The sequence below is a fragment of the Bubalus kerabau genome, chromosome 1, assembly GCF_029407905.1.
Source record: "Bubalus kerabau isolate K-KA32 ecotype Philippines breed swamp buffalo chromosome 1, PCC_UOA_SB_1v2, whole genome shotgun sequence".
NCBI classification, from domain to species: Eukaryota; Metazoa; Chordata; class Mammalia; order Artiodactyla; family Bovidae; genus Bubalus; species Bubalus kerabau.
The window spans coordinates 208,674,784-208,693,951 of record NC_073624.1 but is presented as its reverse complement, the minus strand read 5'-3'; the positions used below and the strand labels follow the sequence as shown (position 1 = coordinate 208,693,951).

The following is a 19,168-nucleotide window of genomic DNA, read 5'->3' as shown; positions in this document are numbered from 1 at the left end:
CCTTCAAACACTGATGCATATCCCCAGTGGCAATATAATCTCTGATTGAGAACACTGGCCTGCAGCTTGGGCTTCCCAGGTGGTGCTAGTGGTAAAGAACCCGCCTGCCAATGCAGGAGACAAAAGAGACGTGGATTCAGTCCCTGGATCAGGAAGATCCCCTGGAGGAGGGCATGGAAACTCACTCCAATATTCTTGCTTGGAGAATCCCAGGGATAGAGGAGCCTGGGGGCTAAAATCCATAGGGTCGCAAAGAGTTTGACATAACTGATGCAACTTAGCATACACACACACGGCCTACAGCTTGAAAAATGGAAGTATCCAGACAGAATTCCAATTAAGGCCCTTTCCTTACTCAGTTTGAACCTTTAGGTGGATCATTAAATTCCCTTAAACACATTATTGCAATGTGGGACAGTGTTCATAATGTTATAATACTACTTCATAGCATAAACTTTTCTAAAAGTTACGTCAGGCAATGCCTGTAAGACACAAAGCTCAGGTTAAATAGCATTAAAAGGTCTGCATATATTTTTATAATTAAGAAATATCTTATAGTGAGCGACTAAATGATGGCTCTTAACTTCTGATTTGGCATGAAATCCCTAGTTTTTTGAACAAATGTGTTAGGAAGCCATTGAATGTGATGCCAAGATTAAATATCAGGTGAACACAATTCTCCCTCTTGTTGAAAAGGGAAGAATAATTTTCTGAAGCTAAAAAGGCTGTGTACCAACCACAAATTAGTCTTTTAAGGATCTAAGAGACTTAGTCCTGATAGGTTCCTTAGTCTCATTCTTTGGAGAAAACATCACTTTAAGGGTTGAGATAAGGTATTCATGGTTAGATCTGAAAAACAAAGACAAGCAGTAATAAAAACTGGGTTCATTTGACCTCTAATCTGACCTCTTGAGATCAGAGAATCATTTGGAAAAAGTCGCCCTTTGGTCTTTTCCAGAGGCCCAGAGGGAAAATAGGTACTTAGAAGTTGTAGTAACTGGAAGAAAATGTGCTTAATGAGCAGGCATAGAGTTATTAATGTCTCCTTTGTTGCATTCTCTTAGTGTTTGCATCCCTAAGCTGGAGAAGACATGATATTTGTTTCCTAAGTCTGAATCAGGATTCGGTGCTTTAATACTCTGCGGTCTTGTCTGGTGGCAGAGCTTCAGTCTTCATCATCAACAATCCAAGAATTAGTTCAACTTTCACAAGCAACCTGCCTCTCAGAAACCCCATCTAGGTAAGTCTGAGAACACAGGAAGTGCTCCATAAGATTCAGAGAAAAGGAAACTTGAGAACATTTATCTAAAGTCAAATGAGAGCCTAATCAGCCTAGCCCAGAGATGAGCAATTACTGTTTTTGTATTCATGATTAACTAATCATATGTAATTGATTTATTCAATATGTTAATAAGGATGTGTCTGTTTGACTCTACAATGCAAGCTGACAAGTGATGGGAATGGAGGTCCAATTTAATGACCTGGTAAATAAGTGAGATAAAATAGTTCCAGTAAAAGTAAAACATATATGAGTTGTACTGTTGAGAGAAGGAGGAAAGTATAACATGTGTAGAAGACTATGTAGCAAATTATGACTATTATTTTTTAGTTTCTAAGTTGGGGTGTATTTAAGCATGTTCTGTATTCACTTAAAAGATCCAGACCAAAAGAGGTAGATATTACTGCAACAGCAGTTTATGAGAATCTATTTCAGAGTATCTTCTCTCACGCTGTGTATTCATATGAAAAGACATATTTAATAAGTCTGAAGAGGAATATTAAATACTTTTCCTTTGCAGTAATTTCATTACTAGCAAGTCTGCATTTTGGAGCAGGGGTTGTTACTACACAATTACATTGTCTATTGCAAATGGAATGTGAAAGTCATTTGCCCAGTTTATATACAACAGTCTGAGTTTTTAAATACTGTTTTTTATTCCACATCCAAAGAAAAAAAAATATTTTCCACTAACTTTGCTGTTTGGCATCAATTCTTATACACACACACATACACACATTATGTATTGGGGGTAATGTGTAAAAATATATATGTTTTGTTTAATCAGTTCTATTAGTCAATCATGTCATATTCTCCCATATTACATTTCATACAGGGAAGCTTTTTCTATATCCTCTGTTGTAATAACAACCTCTATACATGTTATATTCTTATTTCACATCGGTTTTTCCATATTAGTAGCTTTTTGACTTTTGTGATTAGATGTTTTCACAATAGCAATCATCTTCTCCCCTCTTATGGAAGACATTCTTTTGCATTCAGATAACTACTGCTTTTTTTTTTATAAGCATATTGGAATTGCTTATCTTTTTACTAATAGGAAGTATAACTTTATATACTGTTTCTTCTGCTTTGCAAAAATTGTACCTTTATATATATTTTTCTTATTTACAGGTCTTTGCCATCATAATCTTTAATTAGAGACCCATGTGATGTGATTAAAATTTTATTTTACATATCTTATTCCATAAGTCAGTCTTAAGATTTTTATTAAATATCATTTAATAAAATTGTGTTAAACCGCTAGTCTTTTCCTGGTTGTATTTTCCTTGCAATTGTTTTTATTTTATGGATTTTTATTTCTTTAATATTTTTTCTGTATAAATGCACATACTTTGAAAACACAAAATGGAACAAAATATGAAGTCCCTGTTCTTTTGGATCTTAAATCATAATGGAAAAGGCCTATTACAATAATCTAAATGAATGAATGTGATATACTTTCCTCAGAGATAAATCATGTTTAAAAAGATAAATTTTCATGGTCTGTGTAGGAGGTGCATGATGTAGAGAAGCCTCTGCATGTTGGACAAGGAACAGAACCAGATCTAGAGTTTACCCATCAGAAATAATAAGAGATCAAAGCCAAAGTTCAGTAATAACACAGAAAATAATGTCACAAGGAAAAATGAAAGAAGGGCCAGCACATCTGCTATTGCACAATACTTTTAAAAATTTGTGGTCAAATAAGCATGCATTGGCGGAGAAGGCAATGGCACCCCACTCCAGTACTCTTGCTTGGAAAATCCCATGGACGGAGGAGCCTGGTAGGCTGCAGTCCATGGGGTCACTGAGGGTCGGACATGGCTGAGCAACTTCACTTCCACTTTTCACTTTCATGCATTGGAGAAGGAAATGGCAACCCACTCCAGTGTTCTTGCCTGGAGAATCCCAGGGACGGGGGAGCCTGGTGGGCTGCCGTCTATGCGGTCGCACAGAGTCGGACACAACTGAAGTGACTTAGCAGCAGCAGCAGCAGCAAGCATGGATAGATATAGGAATCACAGTTAGATCAGGAGAATGAGGCAGATCCCACGGTGAGGCAACTGAAGCATTATAAAAGTTCAGACTGTTGTTTCTTGAGAGTGAGGTGATTTCAGCACCCACACTGCTACCTGTTCTCTCTGCAACCAGGCTCCTCTGTCGGGCTTTTCATTCATGCTGCTTCCTCCTCATTAGCAGGACTTCCCTTTTAAGCTCTTCTTGCCTTTACTGCAGTGGGTTCTAGATGTTTTCAACTATGTATCAAATCCATGCCTTAATTTTGTGATCCAGAATGCATGTGTGCTAAGTCACTTCAGTCGTGTCCGACTCTTTGCGACCTATGGACCATAGCCCGCCAGGCTCCTCTATCCATGGGATTCTCCAGGCAAGAATACTGGGGTGGGTTGCCATGCCCTTCTCCAGGAAATCTTCCCAACCCAGGGATCAAACCAGTGTCTCTTACATCTCCTGTGTTGGAAGGCAGGTTCTTTACCACTGGGATTCCCAAGTGAGCACTACCTGGAAAGCCCATGATCCTGGATGCACATTCACAAAAACATTGAAGAATAAAACACAAGCATATACATGTACACTCACACACAACTGAACAAAGCACCATGAAACAATTTTGCCTGGAGCTTTACTATGTCTTCCCTGATAGCTCAGTTGGTAAAGAGTCTGCCTGCAATGCAGGAAAACAGGTTGAATCCCGGGGAAGGGAAGATCCTCCGCAAAAGGAAATGGCAACCCACTCCAGTATTCTTGCCTGGAGAATTCCACGAACAGAGGAGCCTAGTGGGCTGCAGTTCATGGGGTCACAAAAAGTCGGACACAACTGAGTAACTATTACTTTCACTTACTATGTATCATGTTCACTGAGTTTTTTACTCCATTCTATTGAATTCTTAGAAACCAGAGTCTGAAACCTAATGGGTCTCAATGTTAGAATGTGGAAACATTCCTCTGACGTATTCTGCACTCCTATGTTAGTACATTTGGCTCTCTGTATCTTTGGGTTCTACATCTGTGGATTCATCCAACTACAGATTAGAAATAGCCCAAAAACATCCAGAGAGTTCCAAAAAGTAAATATGAATTTGAGATACACCACTATGATAAACTTTGCTGTTCATTACATCCCAATGAACTATTTTACATAGTTGAAAGTTTGCACCTTTTAACTCCCTTACCCATTTTGCTCCTCAGTCTTCTCTGGAGACCACCAATATTTTTTCTGTTTCTATCATTATGTTTTCTGTTTGTTTGTTTGGTCTGGGGTTTTTTTTTTGTTATTTTAGATTCCACATGTAAGTGATATTATGCAGTGTCTGTCTTTCTCTGTTTGACCTTTTCACTTAACATAGAACAGTCAAGGTCCATCCATGCTATCACAAAAAGCAATATTTCATTACTTTTTATGGCCAAATTTGAAAGGCATACCTTCTTTATTCATTCATCCATTGATGAGAATTTATTAAATAAGAAGGTTATTTTGGGTAACAGTTTAATAATATTCATTATTTCAATTATAAGCAGGGTATGTCTTTCCATTTATTTGTGTCTTCTTCAATTTCTTTCATTAATGTTTTATACTTTTCAGAGTACAGGTCTTATGGCTCCCCAGTTAAATTTATTCTTAGGTGTTTTATTTTTTTGATGCAACTGTAAAAGGGATTATTTCTTAATTTCTATTTTGATAGTTTGTGGTCAATGTATAGAAATGCAGGAGGTTTGCAACTGATTTTCTGTTCTGCATTTGGTTGAATTCATTTATGTTTAACAGTTTTTGGTGGCACCTAGAATTTTATAATGAAAAGGACATCTTTTTTGGGTGTTAGTTCTAAAAGGTCTTGTAGGTCTTCATAGAACCGTTCAGCTTCTTCAGCATTACTGGTTGGGGCATAGACTTGGATTACTGTGATATTGAATGGTTTGTCTTGGAAACGAACAGAGATCATTCTGTCATTTTTGAGATTGCATCCAAGTACTGCATTTCAGACTCTTTTGTTGACCATGATGGCCACTGCATTTCTTCTGAGGGATTCCTGCCCGCAGTAGTAGATATAATGGTCATCTGAGTTAAATTCACCCATTCCAGTCCATTTCAGTTCGCTGATTCCTAGAATGTCAACGTTCACTCTTGCCATCTCTTGTTTGACCACTTCCAGTTTGCCTTGATTCATGGACCTGACATTCCAGGTACCTATGCAATATTGCTCTTTACAGCATCGGACCTTGCTTCTATCACCAGTCACATCCACAGCTGGGTATTCTTTTTGCTTTGGCTCCATCCCTTCATTCTTTCTGGAGTTATTTCTCCACTGATCTCCAGTAGCATATTGGGCACCTACTGACCTGGGGAGTTCCTCTTTCAGTATCCTATCATTTTGCCTTTTCATACTGTTCATGGAGTTTTCGAGGCAAGAATACTGAAGTGGTTTGCCATTCCCTTGTCCAGTGGACCACATTCTGTCAGATCTCTCCACCATGATCCGCCCATCTTGGGTTGTCGCACGGGCATGGCTTAGTTTCATTGAGTTAGACAAGGCTGTGGTCCTAGTGTGATTAGATTGACTAGTTTTCTGTGAGTATGGTTTCGGTGTGTCTGTCCTGTGATGCCCTTTTGCAATACCTACCTACCAACTTACTTGGGTTTCTCTTACCTTGGGCATGGGGTATCTCTTCACGGCTGCTCCAACAAAGCACAGCTGCTGCTCCTTACCTTGGACTAGGGGTATCTCCTCACCGCCGCTCTTCCTGACCTTCAACGTGGGATAGCTCCTCTAGGCCCTCCTGCGCCACGCAGCCACAGCTCCTTGGACGTGGGGTTGGTTCCCCCGGCTGCCGCCCCAATGTATGAGACACAAAATTTTAAAAATATTTGTGTAGGATATAAGATAAATAGAAATAGAAATCTATTATATTTAAATTATTAATGACATCATTCAAGATACTCCTGTTGTTATTTTTTCTGTACTTGATAAAATATTCTCAGAGAAATGTGATTATGTCTCACTATGATGATATATTTTTTGTTTTCCCTTGCATTTCTTCTAATTTTTGCTTTATTCATCTTTTTTCTTTGTTGTTAGGTGTCTAATGGTTTATGATGTCTATCTTCTTTGTGAATTGTACCTTTTATCATTAAAAATATTCATCTTTGTTTCATTTTAAAATGAATAAATAAATTTAATTTTAAAAAGTTATGAGGAATGGAGATATATTTTTGATGGAAAAATAGGACAAAATTTTGTCATGAATTAAAATTGGTTATTTGAGAATGGGAAAAAGGAAAACCAGGACAAAATTGTAGAGGAATTTGGAAAGGAAATCTTGGGGGAGAACATATGCTTTTTTAAGTTGGCTAAGATTAAAGTATACTTAGTTTTATTATTTTATTTTTTTTTAAGAATGTACTGCCTACATTTTTTTATTTTTTAATATAAATTTATTTATTTTAATTGGAGGCTAATTACTTTAAGCTATTGTATTGGTTTTGCCATACATTGACATGAATCCAGAATGTTGATAATCATAAGGTTTAATGTAATCAAAAGTAAACTGATGCAATATTAGAATTTGGTTTTCTCTGTTGGAATAGCAAGTTTTGTTGAATTTTTTAATCTGTTCTTAATAAGAAACTGTAAACAAAAGTACTCTTCCTTTGTTTTTTGTCTTTTAAATTATGTCAAAAAACAAAAGATTGTGTTTTAACAAAACAAAAATGGGCAAAGGACTTGATTAGACATTTTTCCAAGGAAGATATATAAAACTCTAACAAGTACACAAAAAATGTTCAACATCACTAGTCATTAGGGAAATTAAAACTCAGAGATAGCACGTCACATTTATTTGAGTGGTCATCTTCAAGAAAGTATAGTTTAAAAATGTTAGCTTGTGCGTGGATTAAAGGGAACACTTGTGCACCTTTAGTGAGACTGTAAATTCTAACAAGCACAATACTGTGGGAAACAGTATGGAGGACCCTCAAAATATTAAAAATAGAAATAATATATGATCCAGCAGCTCTAATTCTGGGGAAATATCTAAGGAAACAAAAACAATCTCTTAGAATATATCTACACCCTTATGTTCACAGCACCATTATTACAATAGCCAAGACATGGAAAACAATCAGAGTGTCTATGGATGGATGAATGGATAAAGAGTTTGAGATGCATGTATACAATGGAATGCCACTTAGTCATAAAAAACTATGAAATTTAATGATTTATGGCAGTGTGAATGGACCATAAAGTTATTATGCTAAGTGAAAGAATTATGCTAAGTGAAAGAAGTCAAAGAGAGAAGACAAATACTGTATGATATCACTCATACATGGAAATGTGAAAAATTGAAAAAAACATAGAAAAAGAAAATAGACTTTTTGTTTTAAGAAGTAGAGAGTTTAGGCTGGGGAAAATGAAAGGTTGTCAAAAGACACAAACTTCCAGATACGAGAGGTTATTGGCAAGTGGATTTTTTTACCACTTAACCACGAGGAAAACCCCAGTTCACAATACATGTAAACTAAATCTTCATGTTGTGCACCTTAAACTTATTCAGTGATGTGTCAATTATTTTTCAATGAAAGTAGAAAAATAAACAGTTCTTACCAGGAATTTTTTAAGTGGTGAGAATGGACACCCTTGCTTTTCTTGTTCTTGTCATCATAAAAGAAAGGCTTTCTATTTTTCTTCATCAAATATGGCATTAGCTGTGGTACTAAAATATATGGCCTGTATTATGTTGAGGTTTGTTCTTTCTTTACCCAATTTGTTAAGAGTTTTTATAATAAAGGGATGTTGAATTTTGTCAAATGCTCTTTCTGTATCAATTAATATGAGCATATGATTTTAATCTTCACTTTATTAATGTAGTTTATCACATTGATTGAGTCGCAGATATTGAAACATGCTTGCATCCCTAAAATAAGTCCCATTTGATTATGATATATGGTCCTTTTTATGTGTTCTTGAATTAGGTTTGATAATATTTTATTGAGGATTTTTTCATCTATCTTGATCAGGGATATTGGTCTGTAATTTTCTTGTGGAGCTCTTGTCTGGCTTTGGTATTAGGAAAAGCTGGCCTCATAAAGTAAGTTTGGAAGAGTTTTCGCCTCACCTATTTTTGAATACTTTGTGAAGATTCATATTAATTATTTTTTTTTGTTTTGTTTTTTTTGTTTTGTTTTGTTTTGTTTTTTTAATTTTATTTTATTTTTAAACTTTACATAACTGTATTAGATTTGCCAAATATCAAAATGAATCCGCCACAGGTATACATGTGTTCCCCATCCTGAACCCTCCTCCCTCCTCCCTCCCCATTCCATCCCTCTGGGTCGTCCCAGTGCACCAGCCCCAAGCATCCAGTATCGTGCATCGAACCTGGACTGGCATCTCATTTCATACATGATATTTTACATGTTTCAATGCCATTCTCCCAAATCTTCCCACCCTCTCCCTCTCCCACAGAGTCCATAAGACTGTTCTATACATCAGTGTCTCTTTTGCTGTCTCGTACACAGGGTTATTGTTACCATCTTTCTAAATTCCATATATATGTGTTAGTATACTGTATTGGTGTTTTTCTTTCTGGCTTACTTCACTCTGTATAATAGGCTCCAGTTTCATCCACCTCATTAGAACTGATTCAAATGTATTCTTTTTAATGGCTGAATAATACTCCATTGTGTATATGTACCACAGCTTTCTTATCCATTCATCTGCTGATGGACATCTAGGTTGCTTCCATGTCCTGGCTATTATAAACAGTGCTGCGATGAACATTGGGGTACTCGTGTCTCTTTCCCTTCTGGTTTTCTCAGTGTGTATGCCCAGCAGTGGGATTGCTGGATCATAAGGCATGTCTATTTCCAGTTTTTTAAGGAATCTCCACACTGTTCTCCATAGTGGCTGTACTAGTTTGCATTCCCACCAACAGTGTAAGAGGGTTCCCTTTTCTCCACACCCTCTCCAGCATTTATTACTTGTAGACTTTTGGATCGCAGCCATTCTGACTGGTGTGAAATGGTACCTCATAGTGGTTTTGATTTGCATTTCTCTGATAATGAGTGATGTTGAGCATCTTTTCATGTGTTTGTTAGCCATCTGGATGTCTTCTTTGGAGAAATGTCTATTTAGTTCTTTGGCCCATTTTTTGATTGGGTCATTTATTTTTCTGGAGTTGAGTTGTAGGAGTTGCTTGTATATTCTCGAGATTAGTTGTTTGTCAGTTGCTTCATTTGCTATTATCTTCTCCCATTCTGAAGGCTGTCTTTTCACCTTGCTAATAGTTTCCTTTGATGTGCAGAAGCTTTTAAGGTTAATTAGGTCCCATTTGTTTATTTTTGCTTTTATTTCCAATATTCTGGGAGGTGGGTCATAGAGGATCCTGCTGTGATGTATGTCAGAGAGTGTTTTGCCTATGTTCTCCTCTAGGAGTTTTATAGTTTCTGGTCTTATGTTTAGATCTTTAATCCATTTTGAGTTTATTTTTGTGTATGGTGTTAGAAAGTGTTCTAGTTTCATTCTTTTACAAGTGGTTGACCAGAGTTCCCAGCACCACTTGTTAAAGAGATTGTCTTTAATCCATTGTATATTCTTGCCTCCTTTGTCGAAGATAAGGTGTCCATATGTGCGTGGATTTATCTCTGGGCTTTCTATTTTGTTCCATTGATCTATATTTCTGTCTTTGTGCCAGTACCATACTGTCTTGATAACTGTGGCTTTGTAGTAGAGCCTGAAGTCAGGTAGGTTGATTCCTCCAGTTCCATTCTTCTTTCTCAAGATCGCTTTGGCTATTCGAGGTTTTTTGTTTTTCCATACAAATTGTGAAATTATTTGTTCTAGCTCTGTGAAGAATGCTGTTGGTAGCTTGATAGGGATTGCATTGAATCTATAGATTGCTTTGGGTAGTATACTCATTTTCACTATATTGATTCTTCCAATCCATGAACATGGTATATTTCTCCATCTGTTAGTGTCCTCTTTGATTTCTTTCACCAGTGTTTTATAGTTTTCTATATATAGGTCTTTAGATTCTTTAGGTAGATATATTCCTAAGTATTTTATTCTTTCCGTTGCAATGGTGAATGGAATTGTTTCCTTAATTTCTCTTTCTGTTTTCTCATTATTAGTGTATAGGAATGCAAGGGATTTCTGTGTGTTGATTTTATATCCTGCAACTTTACTATAGTCATTGATTAGTTCTAGTAATTTTCTGGTGGAGTCTTTAGGGTTTTCTATGTAGAGGATCATGTCATCTGCAAACAGTGAGAGCTTTACTTCTTCTTTTCCAATTTGGATTCCTTTTATTTCTTTTTCTGCTCTGATTGCTGTGGCCAAAACTTCCAAAATTATGTTGAATAGTAATGGTGAAAGTGGGCACCCTTGTCTTGTTCCTGACTTTAGAGGAAATGCTTTCAATTTTTCACCATTGAGGATAATGTTTGCTGTGGGTTTGTCATATATAGCTTTGATTATGTTGAGGTATGTTCCTTCTATTCCTGCTTTCTGGAGAGTTTTGATCATAAATGGATGTTGAATTTTGTCAAAGGCTTTCTCTGCATCTATTGAGATAATCATATGGTTTTTATTTTTCAATTTGTTAATGTGGTGTATTACATTGATTGATTTGCGGATATTGAAGAATCCTTGCATCCCTGGGATAAAGCCCACTTGGTCATGGTGTATGATCTTTTTAATGTGTTGTTGGATTCTGATTGCTAGAATTTTGTTAAGGATTTTTGCATCTATGTTCATCAGTGATATTGGCCTGTAGTTTTCTTTTTTTGTGGGATCTTTGTCAGGTTTTGGTATTAGGGTGATGGTGGCCTCATAGAATGAGTTTGGAAGTTTACCATCCTCTGCAATTTTCTGGAAGAGTTTGAGCAGGATAGGTGTTAGCTCTTCTCTAAATTTTTGGTAGAATTCAGGTGTGAAGCCGTCTGGACCTGGGCTTTTGTTTGCTGGAAGATTTTTGATTACAGTTTCAATTTCCGTGCTTGTGATGGGTCTGTTAAGATTTTCTATTTCTTCCTGATCGAGTTTTGGAAAGTTGTACTTTTCTAAGAATTTGTCCATTTCTTCCTCGTTGTCCATTTTATTGGCATATAATTGTTGATAGTAGTCTCTTATGATCCTTTGTATTTCTGTGTTGTCTGTTGTGATCTCTCCATTTTCATTTCTAATTTTATTGATTTGATTTTTCTCTCTTTGTTTCTTGATGAGTCTGGTTAATGGTTTGTCAATTTTGTTTATCCTTTCAAAGAACCAGCTTTTGGTTTTGTTGATTTTTGCTATGGTCTCTTTTGTTTCTTTTGCATTTATTTCTGCTCTAATTTTTAAGATTTCTTTCCTTCTACTAACCCTGGGGTTCTTCATTTCTTCCTTTTCTAGTTGCTTTAGGTGTAGAGTTAGGTTATTTATTTGACTTTTTTCTTGTTTCTTGAGGTGTGCCTGTATTGCTATGAACTTTCCCCTTAGGACTGCTTTTACCGTGTCCCACAGGTTTTGGGTTGTTGTGTTTTCATTTTCATTCGTTTCTATGCAAATTTTGATTTCTTTTTTGATTTCTTCTGTGATTTGTTGGTTATTCAGCAGTGTGTTGTTCAGCCTCCATATGTTGGATTTTTTAATAGTTTTTCTCCTGTAATTGAGATCTAATCTTACTGCATTGTGGTCAGAAAAGATGCTTGGAATGATTTCTATTTTTTTGAATTTACCAAGGCTAGCTTTATGGCCCAGGATGTGATCTATCCTGGAGAAGGTTCCATGTGCACTTGAGAAGAAGGTGAAATTCATTGTTTTGGGATGAAATGTCCTATAGATATCAATTAGGTCTAACTGGTCTATTGTATCATTTAAAGTTTGTGTTTCCTTGTTAATTTTCTGTTTAGTTGATCTATCCATAGGTGTGAGTGGGGTATTAAAGTCTCCCACTATTATTGTGTTATTGTTAATTTCTTCTTTCATACTTGTTAGCATTTGTCTTACATACTGCGGTGCTCCCGTGTTGGGAGCATATATATTTATAATTGTTATATCTTCTTCTTGGATTGATCCTTTGATCATTATGTAGTGACCATCTTTGTCTCTTTTCACAGTCTTTGTTTTAAAGTCTATTTTATCTGATATGAGTATTGCTACTCCTGCTTTCTTTTGGTCCCTATTTGCATGGAAAATCTTTTTCCAGCCCTTCACTTTCAGTCTGTATGTGTCCCCTGTTTTGAGGTGGGTCTCTTGTAGACAACATATGCAGGGGTCTTGTTTTTGTATCCATTCAGCCAGTCTTTGTCTTTTGGTTGGGGCATTCAACCCATTTACGTTTAAGGTAATTACTGATAGGTATGACCCCGTTGCCATTTACTTTATTGTTTTGGGTTCGAATTTATACACAATTTTTGTGTTTCCTGTCTAGAGAATATCCTTTAGTATTTGTTGGAGAGCTGGTTTGGTGGTGCAGAATTCTCTCAGCTTTTGCTTGTCTGAAAAGCTTTTGATTTCTCCTTCATACTTGAATGAGATCCTTGCTGGGTACAATAATCTGGGCTGTAGGTTATTTTCTTTCATCATTTTAAGTATGTCTTGCCATTCCCTCCTGGCTTGAAGAGTTTCTATTGAAAGATCAGCTGTTATCCTTATGGGAATTCCCTTGTGTGTTATTTGTTGTTTTTCCCTTGCTGCTTTTAATATTTGTTCTTTGTGTTTGATCTTTGTTAATTTGATTACTATGTGTCTTGGGGTGTTTCGCCTTGGGTTTATCCTGTTTGGGACTCTCTGGGTTTCTTGAACTTGGGTGATTATTTCCTTCCCCATTTTAGGGAAGTTTTCAACTATTATCTCCTCAAGTATTTTCTCATGGTCTTTCTTTTTGTCTTCTTCTTCTGGGATCCCTATGATTCGAATGTTGTAGCGTTTAATATTGTCCTGGAGGTCTCTGAGATTGTCCTCATTTCTTTTAATTCGTTTTTCTTTTATCCTCTCTGATTCATTTATTTCTACCATTCTATCTTCTAATTCACTAATCCTATCTTCTGCCTCTGTTATTCTACTATTTGTTGCCTCCAGAGTGTTTTTAATTTCACTTATTGCATTATTCATTATATATTGACTCTTTTTTATTTCTTCTAAGTCCTTGTTAAACCTTTCTTGCATCTTCTCAATCCTTGCCTCCAGGCTATTTATCTGTGATTCCATTTTAATTTCAAGATTTTGGATCAATTTCACTATCATTATTCGGAATTCTTTATCAGGTAGATTCCCTATCTCTTCCTCTTTTGTTTGGTTTGGTGGGCATTTATCCTGTTCCTTTATCTGCTGGCTATTCCTCTGTCTCTTCATCTTGTTTAAATTGCTGAGTTTGGGGTGTCCTTTCTGTATTCTGGCAGTTTGTGGAGTTCTCTTTATTGTGGCGTTTCCTCGCTGTGTGTGGGTTTGTACAGGTGGCTTGTCAAGGTTTCCTGGTTAGGGAAGCTTGTGTCGATGTTCTGGTGGATGGAACTGTATTTCTTCTCTCTGGAGTGTAATGAAATGTCCAGTGATGAGTTATGAGATGTCTATGGTTTTGGGGTGACTTTGGGCAGCCTGTATCTTGAAGCTCAGGGCTGTGTTCCTTTGTTGCTGGAGAATTTGCTTGTTATGTCTTTCCCTGGAACTTGTTGGCCCTTGTGTGGTGCTTGGTTTCAGTGTCGGTATGGAGGCGTTTGATGAGCTCCTGTCAATTAATGTTCCTTGGAGTCAGGAGTTCCCTGGAGTCAGGGTTTGGACTTAAGCCTCCTACTTCCAGTTATCGGTCTTAATTTTACAGTAGTTTCAAAACTTCTCCTTCTATACAGCACCACTGATAAAACATCTACGTTAAAGATGAAAAGTTTCTCTACTGTGAGGGTCACTCAGAGAGGTTCACAGCGTTACATGGAGAAGAGAAGTGGGAGGAGGGAGTTAGAGGTGACCCAAATGAGATGAGGTGGAATCAATAGTGGAGAGAGTGGGCTATCCAGTAGTCACTTCCTTATGTGCACTCCACAACTGGACCACTCAGAGATGTTCACGGAGTTATACAGGGAAGAGAAGAAGGAGGCAGGAGACAGAGGTGGCCAGAAGGATAAAAGGGGGAAATGAAAAGGAGGGAGACAGATCCAGCCAGTAATCAGTTCCTTAAGTGTTCTCCACCGTCTGGAACACACAGAAATTCACAGAGTTGGGTAGAGTAGAGAGGGGTTAGGGAGGAGATACAGGTGACCTGGTGGAGAAAATGGAGAGTCCAAAGGGAGAGAGAGCAGTCAAGCCAGTAATCTCGTACACTAGTGAAAAATGGGTCCTGAAGATTGGGTTCTTAAAGGTACAAAATTGGTAACAAATACATAAAAACAAAAATTAGAAATCTAGAGTAGAGTTTGGAATTTCAAAAATGCAATGTTAATGAAAAGAAGAAGGAAAAGAAAGAGAGAAAAAACGAACAAAGAAAAACAAACAAGGTCGTGAAAGTAATAAAGAAAGTACAGGTACAAAATTGATAACTAATACCAAAAAGCAAAAATTAAAAATCTAGAGTAGAGTTTGGAATTTCAAAAATACAACGTTAAAAAAAAAAAAAGAAGAAGAAGAAGAAGAAAAATAAAGAGAGAAAACAAACAAACCAACAAAAACAATGTCGCAAAAATTATAAAGAAAATACAGGTACAAAATTGATATCCAATACCAAAAAGCATAAATTAAAAATCTTGAGTAGAGTTTGGAATTGCAGATATATGATGTTATGTAAAAGAAGAAGAGAAAGAAACAGAGGAAAAAAAAAGTCACAGAAATTATGAAAAAAACTATAGGTACAAAATTGATAGCATATATCAAAAGGCTAAAATTAAAAATCTAGAGTACAGTTTGGAATTTCAAAAATACAATGTTAAAGAAAAGAAGAAAAAGAAAAAAGAAAAAAAAAAAAAAACCACGGTCAAAAAATTATAAAATATATATATGAAGTTTGCTGAAGAAGAAAAAAAAAATAGGGTCTTTTTTTTTTTTTTTTTGCAAAGTAATAGTTATAAAAGTGAAAATTAAAGGACAATAGAGGACTTAAAAAATTTTTTTCTTTTTTAATTAAAAAAAAAAAAGAAAGAAAGATTGATCGTAAAAATAGTAAAAATATATCTAGGTCTTTCTCTGGTTTTGTTGTGAGTATTGTGGGTTCAGTTCATTTTTGGCAGTTCCTTAGTCCAACTTATATTTCTCAAGATCTATAGGCCCCTTGCTATGTAATCCGTAGTAACCACAGGGTTTTAATCTATGGCCTGTAGCTTCCAAGGCGTTTCCCTCTGTTACAGCTTCTTCTGTTTGCTGGTCTCTTCAGTGTCTGTTTCCCGCCCTGACACAAAGGGGATGGTTGAGGACACTATTTTTTTTTTTTTTTTTTAATTTAGGCTCACTTGTTCAGCCGCGCTATGGGGAGGGAGGGAGGGATGCTGCAAACAGATAACACTGGCGTGCGCTCGCAGTGCCTCAGCCACACTGGGTCTGCCCCCGCTCACGGCGCGTGTAGCCTCCCTGCCCACACTGCTCGGGCTCTAGGTTGTTCCGCCGGGAACAATCAGAGGCCGGCCCTGGGCTGAGCTCCCAGGTCCAAGCTGCTCAGGTTCAGGCACTCGGGTAGTCCTCAGAGGTGCAGACTCGGTTGGGCCTGCGTTTTGTGCTCTTCCCAGATCCGAGCAGCTCAGGTGATGTGTTTGGCGGGCGCCAATGCTGCTACTTATCGCCTCCCCGCCACTCGGTTATCTGGGTGTAAAACCGGCGCACCTTCTCAGGCAGATGTTGACCGTCCAGACCCCCAAGAAGTTTTAGTTAGCAAAGAAGCCTGCTTACAGTTTTATAGATAGTGTCTCTCTGGGGCTGCGATTGCCCCCTTCCAGCTCTGGCTGCCTGTCACCGGAGGGGGAAGGTCTGCAGCCAGCTATCTCTGCTCAGTCCTTTGTTCTGTGCGCGGGCCTGGCGGTGTCTTAGGTTAGGGCTGGCTTTTCGCGTGGTAGATATCCCACAGTCTGGTTTGCTAGCCCAAATTATTTCGCTCAGATAGCGCTCAGGACATTCGGGCGGATTCTTACTCTAAGGGACACAGCCCGCGCCGCGCTTCCCTGCCCAGCCCCCGCTTGCTAATGCCGTGTGCTGGCGTCTGCGCTGCTTCTCCGCTGGGGGAGTTACCGTAGGGCTCACAATCCGCGATTTTTAATTGTTTATTTTTTTTCCCCTCCCTTTTATGTTGCCCTCTGTGCTTCCAAAGCTCGGCACAGATTCGGCAGTGAGAGGGTTTCCTGGTGTTTGGAAACTTCTCTCTTTTTAAGACTCCCTTCCCTGGACGGAACTCCGTCCCTCCCTCTTTTGTCTCTTTTTTTGTCTTTTATATTTTTTCCTACCTCCTTTCGAAGAGTTGGGCTGCTTTTCTGGGTGCCTGATGTCCTCTGCCGGCATTCAGAAGTTGTTTTGTGGAATTTACTCGACGTTTAAATGCTCTTTTGATGAATTTGTGGGGGAGAAAGTGTTCTCCCCGTCCTACTCCTCCGCCATCTTGGCTCCTCCCCCTCATATTAATTATTTTTGATATGTGATAGAATTCACCAGTAAAGCCATTTTTTCCTGAAAAAATTTTTTGTTGGGAGATTATTTTTCACTGATTCAATCTCCTTACTAGTAATTGATCTATTTCTCACTGATTCAATCTCCTTACTAGTAACTGATCTCTTCAGATTTTTCCTTTCATAATGATTTAGTTTTGGTAAATTACATTTTTCTAAAAATTTATCTTCTTTTTTCTAGATTGTCCAATTTGTTCACATATAATTGTTCATAATGGTCTTTTATAGTCCTTTGTATTCCTCTGGTATCAGTTATAACATCTCTTATTTCTGATTTTATTTATTTGAGTCCTGGGCATTCCCTCTGCCAACCACACACACACACACACACATAAATTTTCATCTCCCTCCTTCCCTAACTTGAAGTCAATTTTCAAATATCATCTTGTTTTCAGGTCTTGCATAAATACCCATAAAAATTAACTGTACTATTCACTCGCTCATGTTCACCTGCTTTCCCTTTCTTCATAACACCCATCCCATCTGAAATGGTATATACTTTTCTTATTTGCTTACCACTACCAGGTGGCTCAGGCTTCCCAGGTAGCTCAAGTGGTAAAGAATCTGCCTGCAGTGCGGGAGGCCTGGGTTTGATCCCTGAGTTGGGAAAATCCCTTGAAGAAGGGTATGGCAACTCACTCCAGTATTCTTGTCTGGAGAATTCCAAGGAAGGAGGAGCCTGATGGGCTGCAGTCAATATGGCCGCAAAAAGTCAGACACAACTGAGCACACACACAACTTTATCATTTGTTTAAACAATTTTTGTCCATTTTTCTCCATCATTGAAATGTAGGGATTTTTGCCTTTCAGCACACTGAGCTATTGCCTAGACAATAAGTTAAACATGGTCAGATCTCAATTCACATCCCTGAAATACATGAAGAATTTTTCATTAAAACTACAAAATACATGACCATTTAGGGGTGAAACAGAGGAACAAAAAGTCAATGTCCAAGGTGGCAGAGAAAATGCAATAAAAAAAAAGCAGATCCATACGCAAAATACTAAAACAATTTTCTTGACTACAAAACAACTGTAGCATTTTAACTGTGTATGGAATACTGTCAGTCAGTCAGTTCAGTTGCTCAGTTGTGTCTGGCTCTTAATGACCCCCATAGACTGCCATCATCAACTCCTGGAGCTTATTCAAACTCATGTCCATTGAGTTGGTGATGCCATCCAACCATTTCATCCTCTATCAGCCCCTTCTCCTCCGGCCTTCAATCTTTCCCAGCATCAGGGTCTTTTCTAATGAATCAGTTCTTCTCATCACATGGCCAAAGTATCAGAGTTTCAGCTTCAGCATCAGTCCTTCCAATTAATATTCAGAACTGATTTCCTTTAGGATGGACTGGTTGGATCTCCTTGCAGTCCAAGGGACTCTCAAGAGTCTTCTCCAACACCACAGTTCAAAAGCATCAATTCTTTTGCACTCAGCTTTCTTTATAGTCCTATTCTCAAATCCATACATGACTACTGCAAGAATCAGCTTTGACTAGATGGTCCTTTGTTGGCAAAGTAATGTCTCTGCTTTTTAATATGCTGTCTAGGTTGGTCATAACTTTTCTTTCAAGGAGCAAGTGTCTTTTAATTTCATGGCTGCAGTCACCATCTACAGTGATTTTGGAGCCCCCAAAAGTAAAGTTTGTCACTGTTTCCATTGTTTCCCCATCTATTTGCCATGAAGTGATGGGACCGGATGCCATGATCTTAGTTTGGAATATTGGGTTTTAAGCCAACTTTTTCCACTCTCTTCTTTCACTTTCATCAAGAGGCTCTTTAGTTCCTCTTCACTTTCTGCCATGAGGGTGGTGTCATCTGCATATCTGAGGTTATTGATATTTCTCCCAGCAATCTTGATTCCAGCTTGTGCTTCATCCAGCCTGGCATTTCACATGATGTACTCCGCATAGAATTTAAATAAGCAAGGTGACAATATACAGCCTTGACGTACTCCCTTTCCTATTTGGAACCAGTCTGTTGTTCCATGTCCAGTTCTAACTGTTGCTTCCTGACCTGCATACAGATTTCTCAGGAGGCAGGTCAGGTGGTCTTGTATTCCCATCTCTTTCAGAATTTTCCAGTTTTCTGTGATCCACAGTCAAAGGTTTTGTTGCAGTCAATAAAGCAGAAATAGATGTTTTTCTGTAATTCTCTTGCTTTTTCTATGATCCAACAGATGTTGGCAACTTAATCTCTGGTTCCTCTGCCCTTTCTAAATCCAGCTTGAACATCTGGAAGTTCATGGTTCACGTACT

At 37.8% G+C, this 19,168-nt stretch overlaps 1 long non-coding RNA gene across 1 annotated transcript; it reads left to right on the top strand.

Annotated features, from left to right (window-relative positions):
- Window positions 1-721: 721 nt before the first annotated feature.
- LOC129642143 (uncharacterized) lies at window positions 722-2,543 on the top strand. The gene is made up of 3 exons (XR_008709556.1): window positions 722-977; window positions 1,065-1,240; window positions 2,414-2,543. It is a non-coding gene; the product is annotated as an uncharacterized LOC129642143 (long non-coding RNA).
- Window positions 2,544-19,168: the final 16,625 nt, after the last annotated feature.